Genomic DNA, 25,580 nt, shown 5'->3' with positions numbered 1-25,580 from the left:
CTCAGACAAAAAGTCACTGAGAGAATTTGTGACCAAGAGACCAGCTCTGCAAGAAATACTAAAGGGAGCACTAGAGTCAGATACAAAAAGACAGAAGCGAGAGATATGGAAAAGAGTGTAGAAAGAAGAAAAATCAGATATGATATATATAATACAAAAGGCAAAATGTTAGAGGAAAATATTATCCAAACAGTAATAACACTAAATGTCAATGGACTGAATTCCCCAATCAAAAGACATAGATTGGCAGAATGGATTAAAAAACAGGATCCTTCTATATGCTGTCTACAGGAAACACATCTTAGACCCAAAGATAAACATAGGTTGAAAGTGAAAGGTTGGGAAAAGATATTTCATGCAAATAACAACCAGAAAAGAGCAGGAGTGGCTATACTAATATCCAACAAATTAGACTTCAAATGTAAAACAGTTAAAAGAGACAAAGAAGGACACTATATACTAATAAAAGGAACAATTAAACAAGAAGACATAACAATCATAAATATTTACGCACCGAATCAGAATGCCCCAAAATACGTGAGGAATATACTGCAAACACTGAAAAGGGAAATAGACACAAATACCATAATAGTTGGAGACTTCAACTCACCACTCTCATCAAGGGACAGAACATCTAGACAGAGGATCAACAAAGAAATAGAGAATCTGAATATTACTATAAATGAACTAGACTTAATAGACATTTATAGGACATTACATCCCACAACAGCAGGATACACCTTTTTCTCAAGTGCTCATGGATCATTCTCAAAGATAGACCATATGCTGGGTCACAAAGCAAGTCTCAACAAATTTAAAAAGATTGAAATCTTACACAACACTTTCTCGGACCATAAAGGAATGATGTTGGAAATCAATAATAGGCAGAGTGCCAGAAAATTCACAAATACGTGGAGGCTCAACAAAACACTCCTAAAAAACGACTGGGTCAAAGAAGAAATTGCAAGAGAAATTAGCAAATACCTCGAGGCGAATGAAAATGAAAACACAACATATCAAAACTTATGGGACACAGCAAAGGCAGTGCTAAGAGGGAAATTTATTGCTCTAAATGCCTATATCAGAAAAGAAGAAAAGGCAAAAATTCAGGAATTAACTATCCATTTGGAAGAACTGGAGAAAGAACAGCAAACTAATCCCAAAGCAAGCAAAAGGAAAGAAATAACAAAGATTAGAGCAGAAATAAATGAAATTGAAAACATGAAAACAATAGAGAAAATCAATAAGGCCAGAAGTTGGTTCTATGAGAAAATCAATAAGATTGATGGGCCCTTAGCAAGATTGACAAAAAGAAGAAGAGAGAGGATGCAAATAAATAAGATCAGAAATGGAAGAGGAGACATAACTACTGACCTCACAGAAATAAAGGAGGTAATAACAGGATACTATGAACAACTTTACGCTAATAAATACAACAATTTAGAGGAAATGGACGGGTTCCTGGAAAGACATGAACAACCAACTTTGACTCAAGAAGACATAGATGACCTCAACAAACCAATCACAAGTAAAGAAATTGAATTAGTCATTCAAAAGCTTCCTAAAAAGAAAAGTCCAGGACCAGATGGCTTCACATGTGAATTCTACCAAATGTTCCAGAAAGAATTAGTACCAATTCTCTTCAAACTCTTCAAAAAAATCGAAGTGGAGGGAAAACTACCTAATTCATTCTATGAAGCCAACATCACCCTCATACCAAAACCAGGCAAAGATATTACAAAAAAAGAAAACTACAGACCAATCTCTCTAATGAATACAGATGCAAAAATCCTCAATAAAATTCTAGCAAATCGTATCCAACAACACATTAAAAGAATTATACATCATGACCAAGTAGGATTCATCCCAGGTATGCAAGGATGGTTCAACATAAGAAAATCAATTAATGTAATACACCATATCAACAAATCAAAGCAGAAAAATCACATGATCATCTCAATTGATGCAGAGAAGGCATTCGACAAGATTCAACATCCTTTCCTGTTGAAAACACTTCAAAAGATAGGAATACAAGGGAACTTCCTTAAAATGATAGAGGGAATATATGAAAAACCCACAGCTAATATCATCCTCAATGGGGAAAAATTGAAAACTTTCCCCCTAAGATCAGGAACAAGACAAGGATGTCCACTATCACCACTATTATTCAACATTGTGTTGGAGGTTCTAGCCAGAGCAATTAGACAAGAAAAAGAAATACAAGGCATCAAAATTGGAAAGGAAGAAGTAAAACTATCACTGTTTGCAGACGATATGATACTATATGTCGAAAACCCGGAAAAATCCACAACAAAACTACTAGAGCTAATAAATGAGTACAGCAAAGTAGCAGGTTACAAGATCAACATTCAAAAATCTGTAGCATTTCTATACACTAGTAATGAACAAACTGAGGGGGAAATCAAGAAACGAATCCCATTTACAATTGCAACTAAAAGAATAAAATACCTAGGAATAAATTTAACTAAAGAGACAAAAAACCTATATAAAGAAAACTACAAAAAACTGCTAAAAGAAATCACAGAAGACCTAAATAGATGGAAGGGCATACCCTGTTCATAGATTGGAAGACTAAATATAGTTAAGATGTCAATCCTACCTAAATTGATTTACAGATTCAATGCAATACCAATCAAAATCCCAACAACTTATTTTTCAGAAATAGAAAAACCAATAAGCAAATTTATCTGGAAGGGCAGGGTGCCCCGAATTGCTAAAAACATCTTGAGGAAAAAAAATGAAGCTGGAGGTCTCGCGCTGCCTGACTTTAAGGCATATTATGAAGCCACAGTGGTCAAAACAGCATGGTATTGGCATAAAGATAGATATATCGACCAATGGAATCGAATAGAGTGCTCAGATATAGACCCTCTCATCTATGGACATTTGATCTTTGATAAGGCAGTCAAGCCAACTCACCTGGGACAGAGCAGTCTCTTCAATAAATGGTGCCTAGAGAACTGGATATCCATATGCAAAAGAATGAAAGAAGACCCATCTCTCACACCCTATACAAAAGTTAACTCAAAATGGATCAAAGATCTAAACATTAGGTCTAAGACCATAAAACAGTTAGAGGAAAATGTAGGGAGATATCTTATGGATCTTACAACTGGAGGCGGTTTTATGGACCTTAAACCTAAAGCAAGAGCACTGAAGAAGGAAATAAGTAAATGGGAACTCCTCAAAATTAAACACTTTTGTGCATCAAAGAACTTCATCAAGAAAGTAGAAAGACAGCCTTCACAATGGGAGACAATATTTGGAAATGATATATCAGATAAAGGTCTAGTATCCAGAATTTATAAAGAGATTGTTCATCTCAACAACAAAAAGACAGCCAACCCAATTACAAAATGGGAAAAAGACTTGAACAGACACCTCTCAGAAGAGGAAATACGGATGGCCAAGAGGCACATGAAGAGATGCTCAATGTCCCTGGCCATTAGAGAAATGCAAATCAAAACCACAATGAGATATCATCTCACACCCACCAGAATGGCCATTATCAACAAAACAGAAAATGACAAGTGCTGGAGAGGATGCGGAGAAAGAGGCACACTTATCCACTGTTGGTGGGAATGTCAAAGGGTGCAACCACTGTGGAAGGCAGTTTGGCGGTTCCTCAAAAAGCTGAATATAGAATTGCCATACGACCCAGCAATACCATTGCTAGGTATCTACTCAAAGGACTTAAGGGCAAAGACACAAACGGACATTTCCACACCAATGTTTATAGCAGCATTATTTACAAGTGCAAAGAGATGGAAACAGCCAAAATCTCCATCAACAGAAGAGTGGCTAAACAAACTGTGGTATATACATACGATGGAATATTATGCAGCTTTAAGACAAGATAAACTTATGAACCATGTAATAACATGGATGGACCTAGAGAATATTATGCTGAGTGAATCCAGCCAAAAACTAAAGGACAAATACTGTATGGTCCCACTGATGTGAACGGACATTCGAGAATAAACTTGAAATATGTCATTGGTAATAGAGTTCAGCAGGAGTTAAAAACAGGGTAAGACAATGGGTAATTGAAGCTGAAGGGATACAGACTGTGCAACAGGACTAGATACAAAAACTCAAAAATGGACAGCACAATAATACCTAATTGTAAAGTAATCATGTTAAAACACTGAATGAAGCTGCATCTGAGCTATAGGTTTTTGTTTTGTTTTGTTTTGTTTTGTTTTGTTTTGATTTTACTATTATTACTTTTATTTTTTTCTCTATATTAACATTCTATATCTTTTTCGGTTATGTTGCTAGTTCTTCTAAACCAATGCAAATGTACTAAGAAATGATGATCATGCATCTATGTGATGATGTTAAGAATTAATGATTGCATGTGTAGAATGGTATGATCTCTAAATGTTGGGTTAATTTCTTTTTTTCCGTTAATTAAAAAAAAAAAAAAAGAGAAGGGATATTTGGAGAGGAAGGGATACAGACTGTACAACGGGACTGGATATAAAAACTCAGAAATGGACAGCACAATACTACCCAATTGTAATGCAATTATGTTAAAACACTGAATGAAGCTGCATGTGAGGTATAGGTTTTTTGTTTTTGTTTTTTTTGTTTTTTTTTCTTTCTATTATTGTTTTAATTCTTATTCTGTTGTCTTTTTATTTCTTTTTCTAAATCGATGCAAATGTACTAAGAAATGATGAATATGCAACTATGTGATGTTATTAAGAATTACTGATTGTACATGTAGATTGGAATAATTTCTAATTGTTTTGTTAATTCTTTTTTTAATTAATAAAAAAAAATGACCAAATTAAGGCACCCACAAGAGGTTACCTTCACTCTAGAAAGGCTGATGAAGTTCAGGGTTTCTCTCTCAACTGGAAAGGCACAAGGCCAATATGGTGGTATCTGCTAGCTTTCTCCCCATATTCACTAAACAGTCATCCTCCAGGCTTCAAGTACCCCCACCTTTTTTTCTTTTGTGCTATGGCTTCCATTCCACAGCCTGGAGTAGATGATAAGTCTACTGAAAAGGCCTGGCCAGACATAAGAAATTAGTAACAGTCAGACATAGATGCTAATCAAGACAGTAAACCTTCTCTCTGAGGTGGATGAAAGCCATTCTCAAATAGCATAGATTTGTTTATTTTCTCTGATACAAATTGGGTTGTGTGGAGCTGACATCTACTTACACTGATCCAAGCAGTTTTGACACTCCAGGAGACCAGCTGTTAATGGATTTCTTCCCTTGCTCTTTTGGATTCAACATGTAGTAACAAAGAGGTCTTTTGCCCTTCACACTTTTCATTATATGTAAGTAATAAAAAGATCATTTGTTGAAATTTTCTTTTTGATCCATGAGTTTGTACTCCTATGATACACCATTGAAGGAACTTGATCCACAGCAGGAGTCAGCCCTGCACAAATCTGGGAACAGTGTGCCAAGGAGCATGCACAAAGTGTGCAGAGACTCAGAGACAAAAGTGAGTTTGGCCAGATAGGAGGTTAGAAAGGCATCCAATGTGGCTGGAACAAGCTTGGACCAGTGGAGGAGAGGAGGAGAGCAAGGTAGGAGAGTGAGCCAGATTCTGAAGTCTGGTAGGTTTTATAATTTACCTATTTATTATTTATCTATTACCCCCCAAAATATAGTGGCTTACAAAAGCATATTTATTATCTCAACGTTTCTGTGAACAAGGCATTCAAGCAAGGTTTAGCTGTGTGATTTTTACTCTAGAGTCTCTTCCAAGGCCTCAACTGAGGTTCAACTGGGGAAGGACTTGCCTCCAAGGTCACTCATGTCATTGGCAGGGTTTAGTTTGGATTGAGAGTCTGAGTTGCTTTCTGTCTGTTTTTCAGTGCCTCCCTCTGTTTTTGTCATATGGGCCTCTACATAGGGCAGTCCATAATGTCACAGTTCGTTTCCAAGAGTGAGAGATGAACGAGAGGGAGAGGGAGTAAGAGAGAGATAAATGATAGATAGATATAGATAGATAGATAGATAGATACATACATACATACATACATACATACATGCATAGATGATTGATAGATAGATAGATGATAGATAGATATAGACAGAAAGAAAGAACACTAGATTATATATAGATAAATAAAGAACTAGCATCAGAGAAGTAACAGATTTTTCCAACCCAACTTAACCCCAAGACTGACCAAAGAACATAACTAGGGACTTACAAACAGAAGATACTTCCTGATGGTGGCCAGCTGAGAAATGGAAATCTGTGTTCTATGCAAAACAAATGAGAGAGGAGTGCCATGGTAGAAGCTTATAAAGGTTTAGGTCCATATAGGAGTTTGAGCAGGCTCTCACAAGATTTGATTAAGGGAGGGGAGTTTTACATTCTTGCCCTCCCCAGGGGATCTGCTGTCTTTTTAATGTCTGTCCCAGTCATGTAGGCAACTGCGTGCAGTGATTTGTTCTCATGATGGAGGAGGTGGTGTGGCCTGGGCCCTGGGTCCTACCAATGCACCACATACAGCTGACTATGTCAATCAAAGGACAGACTTTGCATCCATGGACACCAAAACAGTAGTAGTCCCTACATACAAAGATAACAGTCCTAGAAAATAATGAAAACCTGCGATTTAAGTCTTAAATGAGATTATTTTCCAGTTCTACTGATGTGGTGAATTTTGTGAAGCCAACAGTGTATTCCACAGAGTCCAATTCACAGGATTCACAGTCCAAGACAGGCCAGTGGCACCCAACAAGGACAGGTCAATGCACACAGCAGTGGGATTTATTATGCACATAGTTAACTACAGAAGCCTATTGCAAAAAGTTGTTTGCTATGATGCTAAGGGTGAAAATAAGATGTTTATGGGGAACTATGAAAACAAAAGCTAATTGCCATTAGTAGACAAAGTGTTCCTGGAGAAGAGATGCTATGAGGCAGTTTTAGATACCACAAGTTTTCCCCAGTAATTGAAAAGAGCTTTCTGGAGTCATATATCCAGTTAGCCTGGACATAATAAGTGTCCAGAGTATAAATATTGTGCCTTGGGGTATGAGGATGTGTGTATCTCAAATTTTTTACATATACAACTTTTGGCATTTTGAGTATAAACTGTGGTCTAATGCTTAAATCTTGGGTGACCCCCCAATACACTATGGGCTTAGGATTTCCAGCCAATATGGCTGCATTGGCCAGGACCACAGCTGACTGACCTTATTTTCCCCAATTTTTCATACTTTTTACAAAGGCAAGAGCAAGTTATTTTCATTATCTCATTGTGGCTGTAGCATTGCTCATCCTTTTCTCAGAATTCACAGCACCTGCGTTGGTCCCATTGTTACCAGTTGAACAGGAGTGGGAGCAGCTGTTTGGGGGTGTGAACTGAGGAGAGTGAAGGCTGGATACAACTGACATGTCCACTGCTACAGAGATTGCTTGTCATCTTTTAACTGCTTTTTAAAAAGCCCAGACATCTTTTCAACTAACCTTGTTGCTGTGGGATTGCAAGGCAAATGAAATGTCCATAAGACATCACATTTAGTAGCCCAGACTTGAGTTAGTTGTTTGGCGAAATGGATTCCTTTATCACTGTCCATATGCATGAGGAACCCGAAGAATGTGTTTAGTTTTTCTAAGCACAGATTGTAGCTCTTTGGTTATCGCCCCCTACTGGGAATGCTAGCAATAGTCCAGTGGCTATTTCTACGGCTGTAAAGGCATATTTTGCACCTTTAGATAAGGAAAATGACCCAATATAATCTACCTTCCACCCAGTGACCAGAATCTGCTCACAGGGGATGTGACGGAGTTGATGAGAAAGCATCCTTGGGCATCACAGAAAACAGAAGGTACAGGGATCCACAACATCCATTAGCTGTTGTCTAGTGATGGATAGCTGAAATTGCTGTGATAGCCTCCACAGAGTTTGGTACCCTCAGTGTCCTGTTTTCCTATGCAACTATTTAGCAGCCACATATGACATTGACTCTAGCCTATGAATTCCTGCTAAAGTATCTGCTTCAATATTGCCAGGTAAAAAATCAGTGTTATGGCAGACTTTTACAGACTAAAACATGTTTTAGTGGGCAAGCTGCTGAAGTGGAATATACTAGAAATGGAATGGCTTTATTAAGTTGCAAGTTTAAAGTTCTAAGGCCAAGAAAATATCCATATTAAAGCATTGAGGGAAAGATACATTGGTTCAAGAAGGCCAAGGATGTTCAGGATTTCTCTCTCAGCTGGAAAGGCACATGGTGAGCTCTGCTAGCTTTCACTTCAGTGGCTTCCCTGGGGCTCCATCTATTTTGTTGGCTCTGTCAACTCTGGTGGCTCTTGTAGCTCTTTCCAAAATGGTCCCCTCTTGTGCTAGTTTGAAAGGAAGTATGCCCCATAAGAAAAGCCATGTTTTAATATAAATCCCATTTCATAAAGGTAGAATAATCCCTGTTCAATACTGTATGTTTGAAACTGTAATCAGATCATCTCCCTGGATGATGTGATTTAGTCAAGAGTGGTTGTTAAACGGGATTAGGTGTGGCATGTCTCCACCCATTTGGGTGGGTCTTGATTGGTTTATTAGAGTCCTATTAAAGAGGAAATATTTTGGAGAATGAGAGATTCAGAGAGAGCAGAGAATGCTGCAGCACCACGGAGCAGAGAGTCCAGCAGCCAGCGACCTTTGGAGATGAAGAAGGAAAACACCTCCCAGGGAGCTTCATGAAACCAGAAGCCAGGAGAGAAAGCTAGCAGATTATAATGTCATGTTCACCATGTGCCCTTCCAGCTGAGAGAGAAGCCCTGACTGTTTTCACCACATGCCTTCTCACTTGAGAGAGAGACCCTGAACTTCATCGGCCTTCTTGAACCAAGGTATCTTTCCCTGGATGCCTTAAATTGGACATTTCTATAGACTTGTTTTAATTGGGACATTTTCTTGGCCTTAGAACTGTAAACTAGCAACTTATTTAATTCCCCTTGTTAAAAGCCATTCTGTTTCTGGTATATTGCACTCCAGCAGCTAGCAAACCAGAACAACTCTTAAAGGGCTCCAGTAAGAAACCCAATCTTAAATAGGTGGAGACACATCTCGACAATATAATCAAAAGTTGCAACCCACACAGTTAGGTAAGTCACAGCTCCATGAAAATCGTCAAAATAGTGACCAGCAATAATGAATGAGGATTAAAGTACATGGTTTTCTGGGATACATAATAACTTCAAACTGACACACATGCTTGCCTTTCAATTGTGATAGGCAGTCCAGATGTCATTACACATTTATTTTCCCCATAAAGGGTAGCTGACAACAGTCTATTGCTCTTGCTTCCATGTGGCCATCCACACTATCAAGCTCTGACACACTGCCCAATTGTCAGTACAAATAGGCAATGCATTTCCTGGTTCATGGACAATGAAGATCCATACAAGCCTTAATTCAGCCTGTGACTGCTTTGTATGGTCCCAGTTTTCCACTACACTGTACAAAGTTGTATGGCTACTGTTGTCCAGGCAATTGGCTGCCTGTGAGCTGATCCATAACTATAACAGAGTCTTCTGGTATACTGCCACATCCATCAATGGTGGGTACAGAAATAGCCACTTTGGGAATATCAGCAAGGAGGGGCAAGTGTTACTCTTCCACAAACGAAACTGTTCCTAAGATAGTATGCATTTCTGCACTCAAAGGGTTATTGTTAAAAATGCTGCACTGTAGCAGACAAGCTTTCCATTTCATTAATATGCTCAATTGTGCACTGCCAGAGTGAGGCTTAGAGGTGATGTCACTTATCCATCCCTGTATGGGGATGGCTGTTCTGAACGTCACAGGGAATTTTGAGTTAGTCCTTCAACTTGCAATAAAGCATTGTTTTTCTAAGGGACTGTACCACAGTGCAACTTCTTTTCAGAGCTGGGAGCAAAAACAAAAAGAAACTCATTTTGCTTGTGCCTTTTTCACAAACCCCACCCAAAGCCAGTATCAGTACTGACCATATCTAATTCACAGCGTATGTCTGTGTCCACCCGCTATAGATCCCTCCCTTTAACTATTGTCCCTCACCGATGATTTACACCTGGTGTTGCTGTGGCACTGCTGATGTGTTCCTGTTGAACATAGCTCATAGCATTCAAAAGCCATTTTCCCCCTGTTCCCTGGACTTAAAAGTTCTTTGTACATGAATCATACCTTTGGAGTAGTACTTGCAAGAACTTATTTATATTTCTAGCGTTAATTAGTGGGACACATAGGTCTATAAAATCCTTTCATCATGTTCACCTTCAATATAGTAATATTACTTATAGACCCATTAGTGAACTACCTTCACTTATATTTATTCCCTTACATTTGAGTTCAACCTCATTAACTAACTGTTCTACCACATCTAGCTTCTATCTATCTCTAAGTCCCCTATATTCTGTATTATAAGCCCCTAATTTTAGCTTTAGCATGGTCATAAAAGTGGAGTTATGCAGTATAAATCTTTTTGTGTCTGGCTTATTTCAACCAACCTTATGTCCTCAAGGTTCATCCATTATGTTATACACCTCAGGACATTATTTTGTCTTACTGCTGCATAATAATCCATCACATGTATATAGCACATTTGTTTATCCACTCATTTGTTGATGGGCATTTGTATTCTTTCCATGTTTTGGTGACTGTGAATAATGCTGCTGTGAACATCAGTGTGCAAATGTGTGTAGCCACTGCTTTCAGCTCTTCTGGGTGTATATCAAGTAGTACTATTGCTGAGTCATAGGAAAACTTGATATTTCATTTCCTAAGGAACCACCAAACTTTCTTCATAGCAGCTGTTCCATTATTCATTCTCACCAGCAGTGAATAAAACACCCAATTTCTGCATACCATCTCAAACATTTGTGGTTTCTTGTTTTATTTTTTTATTAAAAATAGCAGCCATTCTTATAGGTGTGAGGTGATATCACATAGTAGTTTTGATCTGCATTTCTCTTATATCTAATGAAAATGAGAATCTCTTCATGTGCTTTTGAGCCATCTGTATTTTCCTCTTCAGGAAAATGCCTATTCATATCTTTAGCCCATTTCATAATTGGGTTATTTGTTCTTTTTTGCTCAATTCTATGATTTCTTTATGTAAAAGGATTTCAAACCTTTGTCCAATGTGAGATTTCCAAATGTTCTCTCCCATTGAGTTGGCTGTCTCTTCATCTTTTTGACTAAGTCTTTGAGATGCAGAAATATTTGATTTTGAGGAGTTCCCATTTATTTATTTTTTTCTTTTGTTGCTTGTGCTTTGGGTGTAAAGTTTAGGAAACTACCCCTTATTGCTAGGTCTTAAAGATTTTATCTACCTTTTCTTCTAGACACTTTATCATGCTTGTTCTTGTATTTAGCTGTTTGATCCATTTTGAGTTAATTTATGTATTGGGTATAAGGTAAGGGTTCTCTTTCATTCTTTGGCTATTGATGTCCAGTTCTCCCACGCCCATTTATTGAAAAGACTATTTTGTCCCAGTCCAGGGGACTTGGGGGCCTTGCCAAAAGTCAGTTGGCCAGAGATTTGGTGGTCTATTTCTGCCCTCTTGATTCAATTCCATTAGTCAATACTTCTACCTCTGTGCATACCATGCAATTTTGACCACTGTGGCGTTATAATAAATTTTAAACTAAGGAAGTGTTAATCCTCCCATGTCATTCTTCTTTTTAAGGATGATTTTAGCTATTCAGGGTCTCTTTCTCTTCCAGATGAATGTGGTACCTAGCTTTTCTAAGTCTTCAAAGTAGGCTGTTGGAATTTTGATTGGTACACCATTGAATCTGTAGATTAGTTTGGGGAGAATTGGCATCTTAACTATATTTAACCTTCCTATTCATGAGTAGGGAATGTCTTTCCACCTATTTAGCTCTTTGATTTTTTTTAGCAATGTTATGTAGTTTTCTGTGTACAAGTCCTTTACATGCCTAGTTAAGTTTATTCCTAGGTACTTGATTCTTCTAGTTGCTATTTTGAATGGATTTTTTTCCTTAACTGACTCCTCAGTTAGATCATGGCTTGTGTATAGAAATGTTACTGAGTTTTGCACATTAATTTCATATCCCAACACATTGCTGAATTTGTTTATTAATGTAAGTAACTTTGTTGTAGATTTCTCAGGATTTTTCAAGTATAGTATCATGTTATCTGCAAATAATGAAAATTTTAATTCTTCCTTTCCAATTTGGATGCCTTTTATTTCTTTGCCCTGCTTGATTGCTCTAGTTAGAACTTCTAGCACAGTGTTGAGTAACAGTGGTGACCGAGGGCATTTTTGTCTCACTCCTGATCTTAGAGGGAAAGCTTTCAGTCTCTCTCCACTGAGAAAAATGCTGGCTACTAGTTTTTCATATATGCCCTTTATTACATTGAGGAAGTTACCTTTGATTCCTAACTTTTGAAGTGTTTTTTGTTTTGAAAAGTATGTTGAATTTTGTTGAATGCTTTTCAGCATCAGTTGAGATGGTCACGTGGTTCTTATCTTTCAACTTGTTAATGTGCTGTATTACATTAATTAATTTCCTTGTGTTGTACTGTCCTTGCATTTATTGTATAAACTCCACTTGATTGTGGTGCATAATTCTTTTAATGTGTTGTTGGATTCAATTTGCTAGTATTTTGTTGAAAAGTTTTGCATCTATGTTCATTAGGGAGATTGGCCTGTAGTTTTCCTTTCTTATAGCATCTTTACCTTGTTTTGATATTAAAATGATATTAGCTTCATAAAATGATATTAGCTCATAAAAAGAGTTAGGTAATGTTCATTTTTCCTCAATTTTTGGGCAGAAAAAGTTTGAGCAGAATTATTGTTAGCTCTTTTTGGAATGCTTGATAAAATTCCCCTGTGAAGCCACCTGGCCCTGGGCTTTTCTTTGTAGGAATATTTTTGATGACTGACTGAATCTCTTTACTTGTGATTGGTTTGTTGAGATCTTCTATTTCTTCTTAAGTCAGTGTATCTTGTTTCTGTGTTTCAGGAATTTGTGCATTTCATCAAAGTTGCCTGGCTTGGTGGCACATAGTAGTTCACACTATCCTCTTATGATTTCTTTAATTTCTTTAGGGTCTGTGGTAATGCACCCTTCTCATTTCTGATTTTGTTTATTTCCAATGTCTTTATTTTTTCTTTTGTCAGTCTTGCTCTTGGCCCATTAATTTTGTTGATTTTCTCAAAGAATCAACTTTTGGTTTGATTGATTCTTTCTATTCTTCTTCTTATTCATGTCACTCTGTTTTAACTTTTGTTATTTCTCTTCTTCTATTTACTATGGGGTTAGTTTACTGTGCTTTCTGAAGTTCCTGCAAGTGAATAGTCAAATCCTTGATTTGTGCTCTTTCTTGTGTTTAAATATAGACATTTGGGGCAATAAGTTCCCTCTCAGCACAGTCTTTGCCACATTCCCTAAGTTCTGATGTCATATTCTTATTTTCATTCATCTCCAGATAGCTACTGATTTCTCTCGCAATTTATTCTTTGACCCTCTGGTGGTTTGAGAGTGTGTTATTTAATCTCCATACATTTGTGTAAGTTCCTGTGTTTTGCTGATATTGATATCCAGCTGCTGAGTCAGCTCAAGCAATGGTTCAAACAGGGTCAGATGGGGCAGTGGGAGATTTATGAAAAAATACAACATATAGTTTAAGAGAAGGTGGAGGCTAGGCAGTTGGTTGCCTGACTGGTGGCAATCTACCGCAAGAAGCCAGCACAACTTTATTTTATACTGTTTAACAATAGAATATCAGATAAGGTAGTGCAGTACATGAGAATGTGCTTGATGTAATGAATAGGGATACAAAACTTTCTTGAGAACAGAATGAACATTAATTAGCCTGTTTGAAGCTGCAGAGGCAGAAATTTCCCACCGTAAGGCTGGATTAGATAAGGTGCAGCCCTGGCCAGACCTCATCACATAGAAGATCAAGGGGCTGTGCCTCCAAGGTTATTCTGATGAGGCTTTGCCAGCAGTCAGAGGCCTGTTTCATGAAAAACCTGGCCTGGGCCTCAACATTTCCCTTTTTTTATTCTTTAAGAAGAGCCCCAAGTTTTTTCTTGATGGCCCCTTTGTGACTGTGCCTGTCTTAGGTTGCTCCTCCTTTAAGGACTCTTACCTGTCTTTGAATAACCAGTCATCTTCTGGGGTCAAGCAGCATGGTAAGAGCTGTGCAAGTGAGAGAGAGGCAATGCCCCCTGAGAGGGTCTGATCATGCCCTCTTTATATTTGTAGTACTGGCATGACAGAGGTCAAGGCAACAGTCTTAAATTTGTATTCATGTTGCCTTCTTTGGAAACATTTCCATATTATGCATAAAAGACAAAAGAGAAGAATTAACATCACTATCAAGCTAATAGTAAATTTTCTTAATGTTTTCAGCCATGTTAGTAAGTGATCCCATTCATAACATCAGTGCCTTCTAATAGTTTTAGAAGTTAAGTGTGCTGATGAATTGTTGTTCTGTTTAGAAGAGTTGGAGGTCTCCACACCAGAGGACTGAAGAGAAGAGAATAAAACCAAGTATAATTAAGCACAAAAAATATATAAATATATAGCAGAATGCTTTAGCGTGTTGAATGGAGTAAAGCCTTACAAATTATTTAATAATTCTTTGGCAAATTCTTTAAGATCAATTATATCAACATGTATTTTTTTGTATATCTAGAATAGAAGAGCATAATTGTTGAAGATCAAGGCTCACATTGTTATTGAACTATATACCAGCCAGATGATTTTGAACTTGTGACCAATTCCACTTGGATTCATTATAAGGTAAAGCAGTTAAACATATGCTGTGATATTCTGGATGGCATAAGAGTGCCTCTCTAAATTTAAGAGCTTGGAGTTGATCTCCAAGCTGAACCATAACAGATTCCAATGCATTTAGTTTAGCATCAAATTTAGTATTTAAATCCAGCTGAGTTTGAAAGGCTACAGAAATATTGTGGACCAAATCTCTAATAGTAGTAGTATTTTTGATTACTTTGACTTAAGGCCAGGGCAGATACAGTAGCAGTGGTTATCAAAGTTACTAAAGATAATATACCAGATATAATTAACCTGACTACTCTTTTTGAATGAGTACGTTCAGAATGTAGTGCTTTTAATACTTGTAGTCCTGGACTATAGGACTGGGGACCACTGAAATTAACTGGCAGCATGATAAAAGCAGGCTGATGAACTATAAGAATATTTTGGCCAGCATTATGTACAGATAGGCAATTTGTTAAATTGCAATTAAAAAAGTAATAATAAACATGCCATTTTTTCATGTTACAATTAAATTTCCAGCAAGGATTACATAAGGAGGGTTAACACATGCAGTTGCATTAAATAAATTACAGCAATAATTCCCTCTTTTAGTATAGTAATTATCTTTTTTGCATAATCCATTATTGCCATGATAAGACAGTTGAATAGACTGAGATGCTACAGTTAATCTCCACAGATCCTTTTGAAAATGTCCATCTTTAGTTGTAAGTATATTAGTAACAAATCCTCCCAATTGCTGAGGGCTGGAATGGGAAAAGAAATTATTTAAATTGTGTGTCCAATCTAACATCATGAAGGTGTCACCACTTAAACTAATATGTTCTGAGGCAAAGGGTTGAACACACTCAACCCATGGAGGATGCTGGTCAAGAACAGTATGTGTACTACTGGCACAATAAGGAAAAGGGGGGGTTTGGTAAGGAATCCAAGTGGTGTCATCCATAAATCCTCTGTTTTTACCCATTTGGAGAATTTTATCATAATCACCAGAATTAGCAAAATTAAAAAGTTGAGCTCCCCCGATTGCCATAACTAAAAGACATCCGTTAATAGTTCTAGAAGAAAAACATAAAGGCCAAAATACTGAACTTCCTGTATAGTTGATTATTCCATGTTCATATTCAGTGGAACCCACTGACTGATCTCCCAAAAGCTGGATGTTATCTACAAAAACAGGTTCATTTCAAGAAGCAGGAGATGCTATGGGAGGAAAGGGAACATAAGCCCAATGGCAAGCTCCTGAAACCAAGCCCACCTGAAGGGTTAACAAAGAACAGCAAGCTATAAAAAGCACTTTTGGATTAGAAGATTGACCAGTTGATAGTAAAATTATAGCAGTATCTTGGGGAAGTTTTTTTATTTGACCCCATGTCATAGCAGGTGCAGAAGAGGTATTAGTCATCAGCTGGTGGTGGTGTTTCCGCTGGTTCTGAGTGGTCAGCATCAACTCCTTCATCTGTGTTATCAATGGCCAGTCTACTGTTCTAGATTTGTCTCACACAGTGTTCTAGGACTCAAAATGGTTGCTTTGCACCTTCTGGGAAAAACACAAACATAACCTCTTCTCCACATTAAAGCAGGATCAGGTTCCTTTCATTGGCCTGTCTGAAAATCTTTCCATCATACTAATACTGTGGAATGTGTGAGTATTTGTGTTAGTTAGATTCAGTTGTCAACTTGGCCAGGTGAGCATACCTAGTCTTGTTGCTGCAGACATAAGCTAACGGTACGTGAACCTCATCTGTTGCCAATTACATCTGCAGTCAGCTAGGAGGCGTGTCTGCTGCAATGACTGATGCTTGACTCATTTAAGCTGGTGCTTAAATGAGAGATTGCAACGTAGCACTGCTAAGCAGCTCAGCATTCCTCATCTCAGCACTAGCAGCTCAGCCCCGGCCTTTGGAGATGCAGAAAGAAGTCAACCTGGGGAAAGTTGTTGGAGCCCAGGGGCCTGGAGAGAAGACCAGCAGAGACCATCTTGTGCCTTCCACGTAAGAAGGAACCTCAGTGGAAAGTTAGCTGCCTTTCCTCTGAAGAACCAACAAAATAAATCCCCTTTTATTAAAAGCCAATCCATCTCTGGTGTGTTGCATTCCGGCAGCTAGTAAACCAGAACAGTGTTCTTCTGGAAATGAGATTTAGCTGATGTGTGAGAGGTTTTAAGATTTAAAAAATTTAAAGTATAAAGGGCTAAAGCTAATTTTCATTGAGGGAAGGTAAGGTATTCTCCTCCTTTTTTATTTTTTATAGCACTAATTTAAGAGAATAATGAGCTCTATTTTTAATTTTTTGTAGGTAGTTTTTATGATATTTTTATACAATAGTGACCAAATTCTAATCAGCTTAAGTGACTGGGCACAGTTTGGTCCTTTGGGCCAAACTCTCAGCTAGGAACCAAGAGGAACTTCCTGGGAGCCAGATGTCTTTATCAAAGTATACCTCCTTTCAGGAGGATAGCCAGTCCTTCCAGTTAGAGTGCACATTCTAACTGTTTATTACCAAGGTCATGCAATAGCAACATCAGTTGTATGCAATGGCAACATCAGGTGAACAAAACAGACTCCACAATTGTATCTTTCCCTTACATTCAGTCCTTAGAATCTGATCTGTTCATTATGCAAACCATGGTCATTTGGGGGAGTAAATTTAGTTTATACATATATATATTACATAAATACAGGACAAAGCATTAGAATATTTTGGCTAAAAGGAATTTAGGTATTTACATGATTTGAACATTCTTTAGCCTGTAACAGATCCACTTATAGCAATATTACTTTAGGTTAAGAGATTTGTTTAAACAGTGTGATGATTTATTTTTCTTACACAGTTAAGGACATGATAAAAGTTAACGTTAAGTTGTTCTGATAAAGCACAGACTCTCAGCTTTTTATACTAATTACTCAGAAAAGACTTTTATAACTTTTCACTAGAACAGGCCAAGAGTCCAAGAAAACTTTGTCACTTTAACAGAGAGAAAGCTAAACTTTAGTTTTGCATTATTAAATTTTATAGATAGACCCATTAAATTTTTCTTGACTTTGACCATAATTTCCATTTCCACAAATCTTCAACAACTTGTTTTGACTTTGTCTTATATTTTTTCTTATTTTGTAACTGCCATTCACTTTATCTTAGGACAAAACTACTTTCCTTTTCCTATTGATAAAGCCACATTTTTATATCCCTCATACTCAAGTCATTACTTCAAGCAAACATTTCATCACATACAATTACCATCAAAATCAAATTTTCCTCTAAACCGATGCAAATGTACTAAGAAACGATGATCATGCATCTATGTGATGATGTTAACAATTACTGAGTGCATATATAGAACGGTATGATTTCTAAATGTTGTGTTAATTTCTTTTTTTTTCTTTCTTTCCGTTAATAAAAAAATTTAAAAAAGATCAAATTTGTTAGAGTAATGTTAAATACTTAAAATACTTTAATGCATATATGAAATATCAAATTGTAATTTTAAACAAGAATTTTCACTTTTTTAAGGTTTTTTTAATATTTATGAATAGGAGCTAAACTAATGGCCAGTTTTCAACTTGCCTTTTGTTAAGGACCTGAGTTAACAAAAGGAGATAGAACTACCATTCCCATCCCTTGCCACAAGATTTTATTTGTAGCATTGGTATAAATTTCAGTAGAAAAATTATTTAGAGCAAACCAAGGTAACCTAACTAAACACTTTGAGTCAGAACTGCATACCCCTTAGGGGACCAATCCACTACAATTCCATAGGAACCATTAATGATTTCTGACTTTTTTGTTCACCATGGCATTGTCCCCATTGAATATTTTCTGACTAAGGTGTATATGAATTTTTTATATAAAGACACCTTATTAGGAACAGGCTCAGAAATTAATTTCTCTTTATCTTGCTCTGCTAATGGTATGACAAAGAAGCAATCTTCCAAATCTATCACAATGATAAACCAGTTTCAGGAATCATAACTTGTGTGGTCAAGCCAGGTTGTAATGACCCCATAGGTTGAATTACAGCATTAACTTTTTCAAATCAGTTGTCATTTCCCATTTTCCTGATTTATTTTTTATAATAAACACTAGAGAAATCTAAGGACTATAATATTCTTCTATATGTCCTGCTTTAAACTCTTCTTCAACTGAGTTAGAGCCTCTAATTTTTCTTTAGATAAGGGCCATTGCTCAACCTACACAGGCTCATTTGTTTCCCAAGTTAAAGCTATGGGTTGGGGTGTAATGTCAGCAGTGGTCCGAATTATATATTTGGATAGCTGAGATAAAGTAAAAGTACATAATGGGGGTATGTTTAAGATTAACAGTCTCATATCTGTTTTTTTAATTTTTCTCTTACTTTTGCCCAAGTTTGAGGATTAACTGTACTTTCTTCTGGAAACCATGGGCAACAATTCTGTCCATGACTAAGAAAAGTTTCTAACTGAGACTGAGAAAAATTTTGTGCCTCTAGTGGACAGCATGGATTTGTAGAGGTTCCTTTCTGCTGAACCTGAATACCCCATGCTTTACCCTTAGCTTAAAATATCTCCAATTCATTCCTTACCTTTTTGTAACTCTTAGTAGCTCTTTGTAGTATTTGTAGTGGATGTCCCTGGAGCATTTCCTCACTTTACCCTATCAGGTCCCCGTTCAGGTGCCAATTGCCAAGTCCAGCTTGAGCAATGTTCAAACAGGATCAGAAGGGGCAGTGGGAGATTTATGAAAAACACAACACAGAGTTTAAGAGAAAGTCGGGTTAGGGGGTTCTTTGCCTGACTGATGGTAACCAAACCCAAGAGGCTAGTTCAAGTTTATTTTATACTGTTTAACAATAAAATATCAGATAAGGCAGTGCAGTACATGAGAATGTGCTTGATGTAATGAATAGGGATACAGAACTTTTTCTTGAGAACAAAGTGAACATTAATTAGCCTGTTTGAAGCTGCAGAGGCAGAAATTTCCCATGGTAAGGCCAGATTAGATAAGGCACAGCCCAGGCTGAACCTCACCACACAGGAGACCAAGGCTCTGTGCCTCCATGGTTATTCTGATGTGGCTTTGCCAGCAGTCAGAGGCCTTCTTCATGAAAAACCTGACCTGGGTCCCAACATCCAATTTCATTACATTGTGATCAAAGTGCTTTGAATAATTTTAATGTTTTAAAATTTAGAAAGACCTGTTTTGTGCGCCAGCACATGATCTATCCTGGAGAATGTTCCATGAGCACTAGAGAAGAATGTATATCCTGGTGTTTTGGGGTATAATGACCAATTTATGTCTATTAGGTCTAATTCATTTATCAAGTTGCTTAACTTCCCTATTACCTTGTTGATCATCTGTCTGGTTCTCTATCTATAGAGTAGAGTGGTATATTGAGGTCTCCTACTATTATTGTTGAAACATCTATCACTCCCTTCAATTTTGCCAATGTCTGTCTCATGTACTTTGGAGCTCCTTGACTGGGAGCGTAAACATTTATGATTGTTATTTCTTCTTGCTGAAACTATTATTAATATACAGTGTCCTTCTTTGTCTGTTATGATACCTTTACATTTAAGGTCTATTTTGTCCAATATTACTATAGCTACTCCTGCTTTCTTTTGGTTACAACTTGTGTGGTTACTGCATTTTTAGGCTGTTTGCACCACCCAGAGAGTCTCTGACTCCCTGCCTCTCAGATACTCAGCCTTTGCAACCAGGACAACCCCATGTGATGCAGAAGACCCTCCGAGGTCACCCACACCCTGGAATCACCAACCCATTCACCCTCCCACCCCCTCTTTAGCCATTTCTTGGAGCACTGCTAAACTTGCCCCATCCTTTCACTTTAAATCTACTTGTATCCTTGTGTCTCAGATGAATTTTTTGTAAGCAGCATATAACTGCATTATATTTTTTAATCCTTTCTGCCAATCTGTATCTTTTAGTTGGTAAGGCTCATTTGTTAAGATTCAAAGTTATTATTGAAAAGGCACTTCATGAATCCACAATCTTATCTTTGGGATTTTATTTGTCAGATCTATATACTCTTCAATTCTGTGCAGTCCTCCAGACTTCCCTCTCTTATCTTTTTCTTCAGCTCTCAGAACTCCATTTAATATTTCTTGTAGGACTGGTCTCTTGATGACAAATTCTTTCAGGATTGGTTTGTGCAAATTGTAATCTCTCCCTCATCTTTGAAGGATAATTTGCCTGGGTACAGAATTCTTGGCTGGAAGTCTTTCTCTTTCAGGATCTTAAATATATCATACCACTGCCTTCTTGCCTACATAGTGCCAGTTGAGTAGTCTGAACTCAGACTTATGTGGTTACTCTTGTACGTAAAAGATTGTTTTTCTCTTGGTGCTTTCATGATTTTCTGCTTCTTTTCAGCATTGACAAATTGATTAGTATATGTCTTAGGAAGGCCTATTTGGATTTATTGTACTTGGAATTTGTTTGACTTCTTTGATATGCATACTTATGCCCCTTATAAGATTTAAGAAGTTTTCCCCATTATATCCTCAACTTATCTTCCTAATCTTTACTCATCTCTTCTCCTTCTGGGACACCAATGAGTCTTATAATTGTGCACTTTTCTTTGTCCATCCTTTCCCTGAGCTCCAATTGAAAATTTTTCCTTTTTTTTTTTTTGGTCATTTTCTCTTTTGAGTGTTCAAAATCAGTTTCTTGCCCTCTATGTCATTAGCCATCCTATTGATTTTATTTAGTGGAATTATATGAACATCTTTGATTAGATGTTCCAATGTCTGTGTCTCCTCTGGTGTTTTATTTTGGTCATTAGACTGGGCTATATCTTTCTGCATCATATGCTTAGTGATAATCTGTTGTCTTTGTGGCATGTAAATATCTTAATAGGTTTACTTTGTAAGTTGATTTCCTTCAGTAATCTAAAGACTTGCATTTGCAGGATGGATGTGGAGCTGGATGCTGGGCATTGTACAGGACACAACAGTGTGGTGATGCATTGCAGTGCGTGTATAGGCATAGGTTGGAGATGCTACACTGATAACTGTGAGCATGGGCATCCAGCAGTGGGGAGGTTATGGTTGTTTAGGGGTATGTGTCTGGGGCCGGGGCCCTGGTGTGTGCTGGTCTAGGGTGCAGGGCCCTTTGGGCACATGCACAGAGCTCACTGCAGCAGGTTGGTGCTGTGTCTGCTTGGGCTGGAGGCAGATGTGGCCCAAATGTACATGTTAGCACTTGCCCAGAGGTGGGGGCGTGACTGAGTGTCTTTGCCTATGCACTGATCTGATGGCTGTAAATTGATGTACAGGCACAGAGTTAAGGGTGGTAGAGTGGGGTTGCATGACTTTATAGTTTGGGAATGAGTGTAGCTTGGGTATGGAGGTACGCACCCACAGTCTTTCTGCATTGGCAACTGCCTCCAGGGGGTAAGGAGCAGGAGGTAGGGCCTGGGAAGGGTGGGGTGAGTCTGCACTTGTGCAGGAGAGGTGGTTTGGGCTGAGGCAGATGTATGCACACTGAGAGCCCAGGGGTTGGCTCTGATGCCTGGAGAGAGTGGAGCCAAGAAAAATGTGGTCTCAATGTTCCCCTAGGTTGATTCAGAAAGAGACAAGACACTGCATAGGCCCTTGGAAAGGGTGGGACTGCCACTTTCTAAAGCTGAAGGATGAATAACTTTCAGACTTTGAAATCCCATGATGTTTGCCCTGTAGATTTTACACCTGTGTTCTTTCCAATTTCTCCCTATGGAAATGAAAACCTGTATCCTGCGAATATCCTCCTTTGCATATTGGCACCAGACAACTTGTTTTGAGATTCATAGGTCCACAGCAAATGAGAATTTTTTTGCACCTTAATATTGTTTAAGGTGATGTGTGCAGTTGCCAAGTTGACAAGGGGTGGATATGTGGTAGTTAGATTCAGTTGTCAACTTGGCCAGGTGAAGATGCCTAGTTATACTGCTGTGGACATGAGCCAATGGCATGTGAACCTCATCTCTTCCTGATTACATTTGCAAGCAGCTAGGAGGCATGCCTGCTGCAACAAATGATGTTTGACTTAATTGACTGGTGCTTAAATGAGAGAGTGCAATGTAGCACAGCCCAAGCAGCTTGGCATATCTGATCTCCTCACTCACAGCTCAGTCCAGGCCTTCGGAGATGCAGAAAGGAATCACCCTGGGGAAAGTTGTTGGGACTCAGAGGCCTAGAGAGAAGGCCAGCAGAGATTATTCTGAGCCTTCTCATGTAAGAAAGAACCTCAGATGGAAATTAGCTGCCTTTCTTCTGAAGAACTAATGAAATAAATTCCTATTTATTTCATTATTGAAATGGATGAGGCTGTGTCCTTGACTGCCTGTAGATCACTTGTATTGGCATTCACTGTCCCCACAGCCTATCATGCTCCATCTTCTGTCCTCCCTAAGGGAAAATTTCCCATTCCCTGGACATAACCAAATACAATGCTTTGGAAAAAGAATACCATAAGCCCAGGGGCCGTAAGTTCTAAGGGTTCAGGGCCCAGCTACTCTTTTATGATAAATCAGTGATAATATGACTGTGATGGTTTGAAAGGATATATGAACCCTAGAAAAGCCATGTTTTAATCAAAATCCCATTTCATAAGTCCCCTTTTATTAAAAGCCAATCCATCTCTGGTGTGTAGCATTCCAGCAGCTAGCAAACTAGAACAACACTTATGGTTGCATGTAACCTTTGGATTATGTTGTTTCCATGGAGGTATGACCCCACCCATTCAATGTGTCTTCATCCACTTACTGGAGTATTTTAAAATGGAGACTTTTGGAGAAAGCAGAGTTGCTTGAAGAGCTGATACAAAGAACAGAAAGATGAAACCAAGTGACAGATGCTTACAGACAGAAAAAGGCCACCAGGAGATGTTAAGCTAAGAGGTGAAATCCAGTTTGCCTGAAGAAGCTAAGAGAAGACCCAGGAGTCAGAAGCTGAAACCAAAAGCTTGGAGAGAAGGACAGCAGATGTTGTCACATGCCTTCCCATGTGACACAGAAACCAGGAATACAGTTGGACGTTCTGAAAGTGAAGGTATCCTCTTGATGATGTTTGAATTTGCACCTTTTAGTGGTCTTAGAATGGTAAATTTGTAACCTAATGAATCTTCTTTGTAAAGGCCAATCCATTTCTGGTATATCTCATTCCAGCTGCTTTAGCAAACTGAAGCAGATTTTGGTACCAGAGCAGTGGGGTGCTGTGATTTGCAAACACCAAAAATGTTTAACAGCTTTGTAAATGGATAAGGGGAAGATTCTGGAAGAATTGTGAGGTGCTTGATAGAGAAAGCCTAGATTGCTTTGAAGAGACTATTGGTCGAAATATGGACTCTAAAGATACTTCTGATGAGGTCTTATGCAGAAATGATGAATTTGTCATTGCAAACTGAAATAGAGGTGACCCTCACTTTAAAGAGGCAGAGAATTTGGTAAAATTGAGAGCATTGATGTTGGATGGGAGGTAGGACCTGAAAGCAATGAGCAGGGATACTTAGCTTAAGACATATCTAAACTAAATGTGGAAAATGCAGCTTGACTTCTCCTTGCAGATTATAGTAAAATCTGACAGGAAACAGATAAGCTGAGAACTAACTGTTGGGTACAAAGAAACCATAAATTGGTAGCTTGGAAAATTCTGAGCATTGGAAAATGAATGCCTAGAGAGTAATGACCCATGTGAGGATTTAGTCAACCATGAAATCAGTCAGCCATTTCAGTGCAAGCTGGAATTAAGAATGAAGTTTTTCAGAAAGAAGTTGTGGAAAGTCCTATTGTCTGATGGTTGTGATCCCTGTATAGTGTATGGAAAACTAACAAGAGTGTCAAGGGACCTGTATGAACAGAACCCCTGCCAGTCTGAACTAAAGGGGACAAATTAAAGGAAAAATGACTTCAAAAGCAGAACAATGGAAGCTAAGGACTGGAGTCAGGAAATCCTGGATGAGGAAAGTGGATTCATCCATGCATGTGAGTTTTACCCAGAGTCAGAGGGTGGGCAAAAAAGTGTTGCCACCTCAATCTTCAGAGAGGGCAGATCACAAAACCCAGGGATTTGGTTTTGGCATCAACCCCACTCTTTGGAAGGGGCTGAACATGTGCATGGTATAGAGTCCATGTGCCACCCAGAGGCATGAAGAGGGTATGGTCAAGAACAAGGTGTTCTCCCCAGAGCTCCCCAACGTTGCAACCGTTCCCCCAGTGTTTGCAGAAAGCAAGGCCACTGCATAATCCCTTAGCAGTGATGGGCTACTGCTTTCTCAAGCCCTAGAGATGAAACACCATTCTATAAGTGACTCTCATAGTATTAAATCTAATTAAGTATGCCTTGTGGGTTTTCAGAATTGTTTGGATCAGATGACCCATTTTCTTTCCAATTTCTGCCAATGGAAATGGGAATGTTTATCCTATGACTGTCCCTCCTAACAAAGTTATATTGGCAGTAGGTAACTTGTTCTAAGTTTCACAGGCTCACAGCCAGAAGAGAATTTTGCCTTAGGACAGATAATGCTTGCAGCTGATTTTGATGAGACTTTGTAATGCTTTCTACTTTGCATTGTATGTGTTGTTACTGAAATGATTTAAGGCTTTTTTGATATTGTGATGGAATGAATATATTTTGTATATGGAAAGAACATGCCTTTTGGGGGTCCAGAGGGTGGAATGTGCTGCTTTGAAACTGTTATGTACTCCAGCAAAATCATTTCTTCTAACCCAGTCTGGTGGGGGCAGATCTATTGTTGGGTGGGACACTTTGATTAGGTTATTTCCATGGAGATGTGAGTTACCTAATTGTGGAGTGGACCTTTTAATTAGTTTTTTTCCACGG

General features: G+C 38.2%; 1 long non-coding RNA gene across 1 annotated transcript in view; it reads left to right on the top strand.

The window, feature by feature from the left end:
* The window catches only part of LOC143674107 (uncharacterized), a 69,059-nt gene extending 43,708 nt beyond the window's left edge, over positions 1-25,351 (top strand). Inside the window, exons 2-3 of the long non-coding RNA XR_013170871.1 lie at positions 14,660-14,766; positions 24,573-25,351. This is a non-coding gene — a long non-coding RNA (uncharacterized LOC143674107). The remainder of the gene's footprint in view (positions 1-14,659; positions 14,767-24,572) is intronic.
* The last annotated feature ends 229 nt before the right edge of the window (positions 25,352-25,580 follow it).

The sequence above is a fragment of the Tamandua tetradactyla genome, chromosome 2 (assembly GCF_023851605.1).
Source record: "Tamandua tetradactyla isolate mTamTet1 chromosome 2, mTamTet1.pri, whole genome shotgun sequence".
NCBI classification, from domain to species: Eukaryota; Metazoa; Chordata; class Mammalia; order Pilosa; family Myrmecophagidae; genus Tamandua; species Tamandua tetradactyla.
This window is presented reverse-complemented; position numbering and strand designations above follow the sequence as displayed.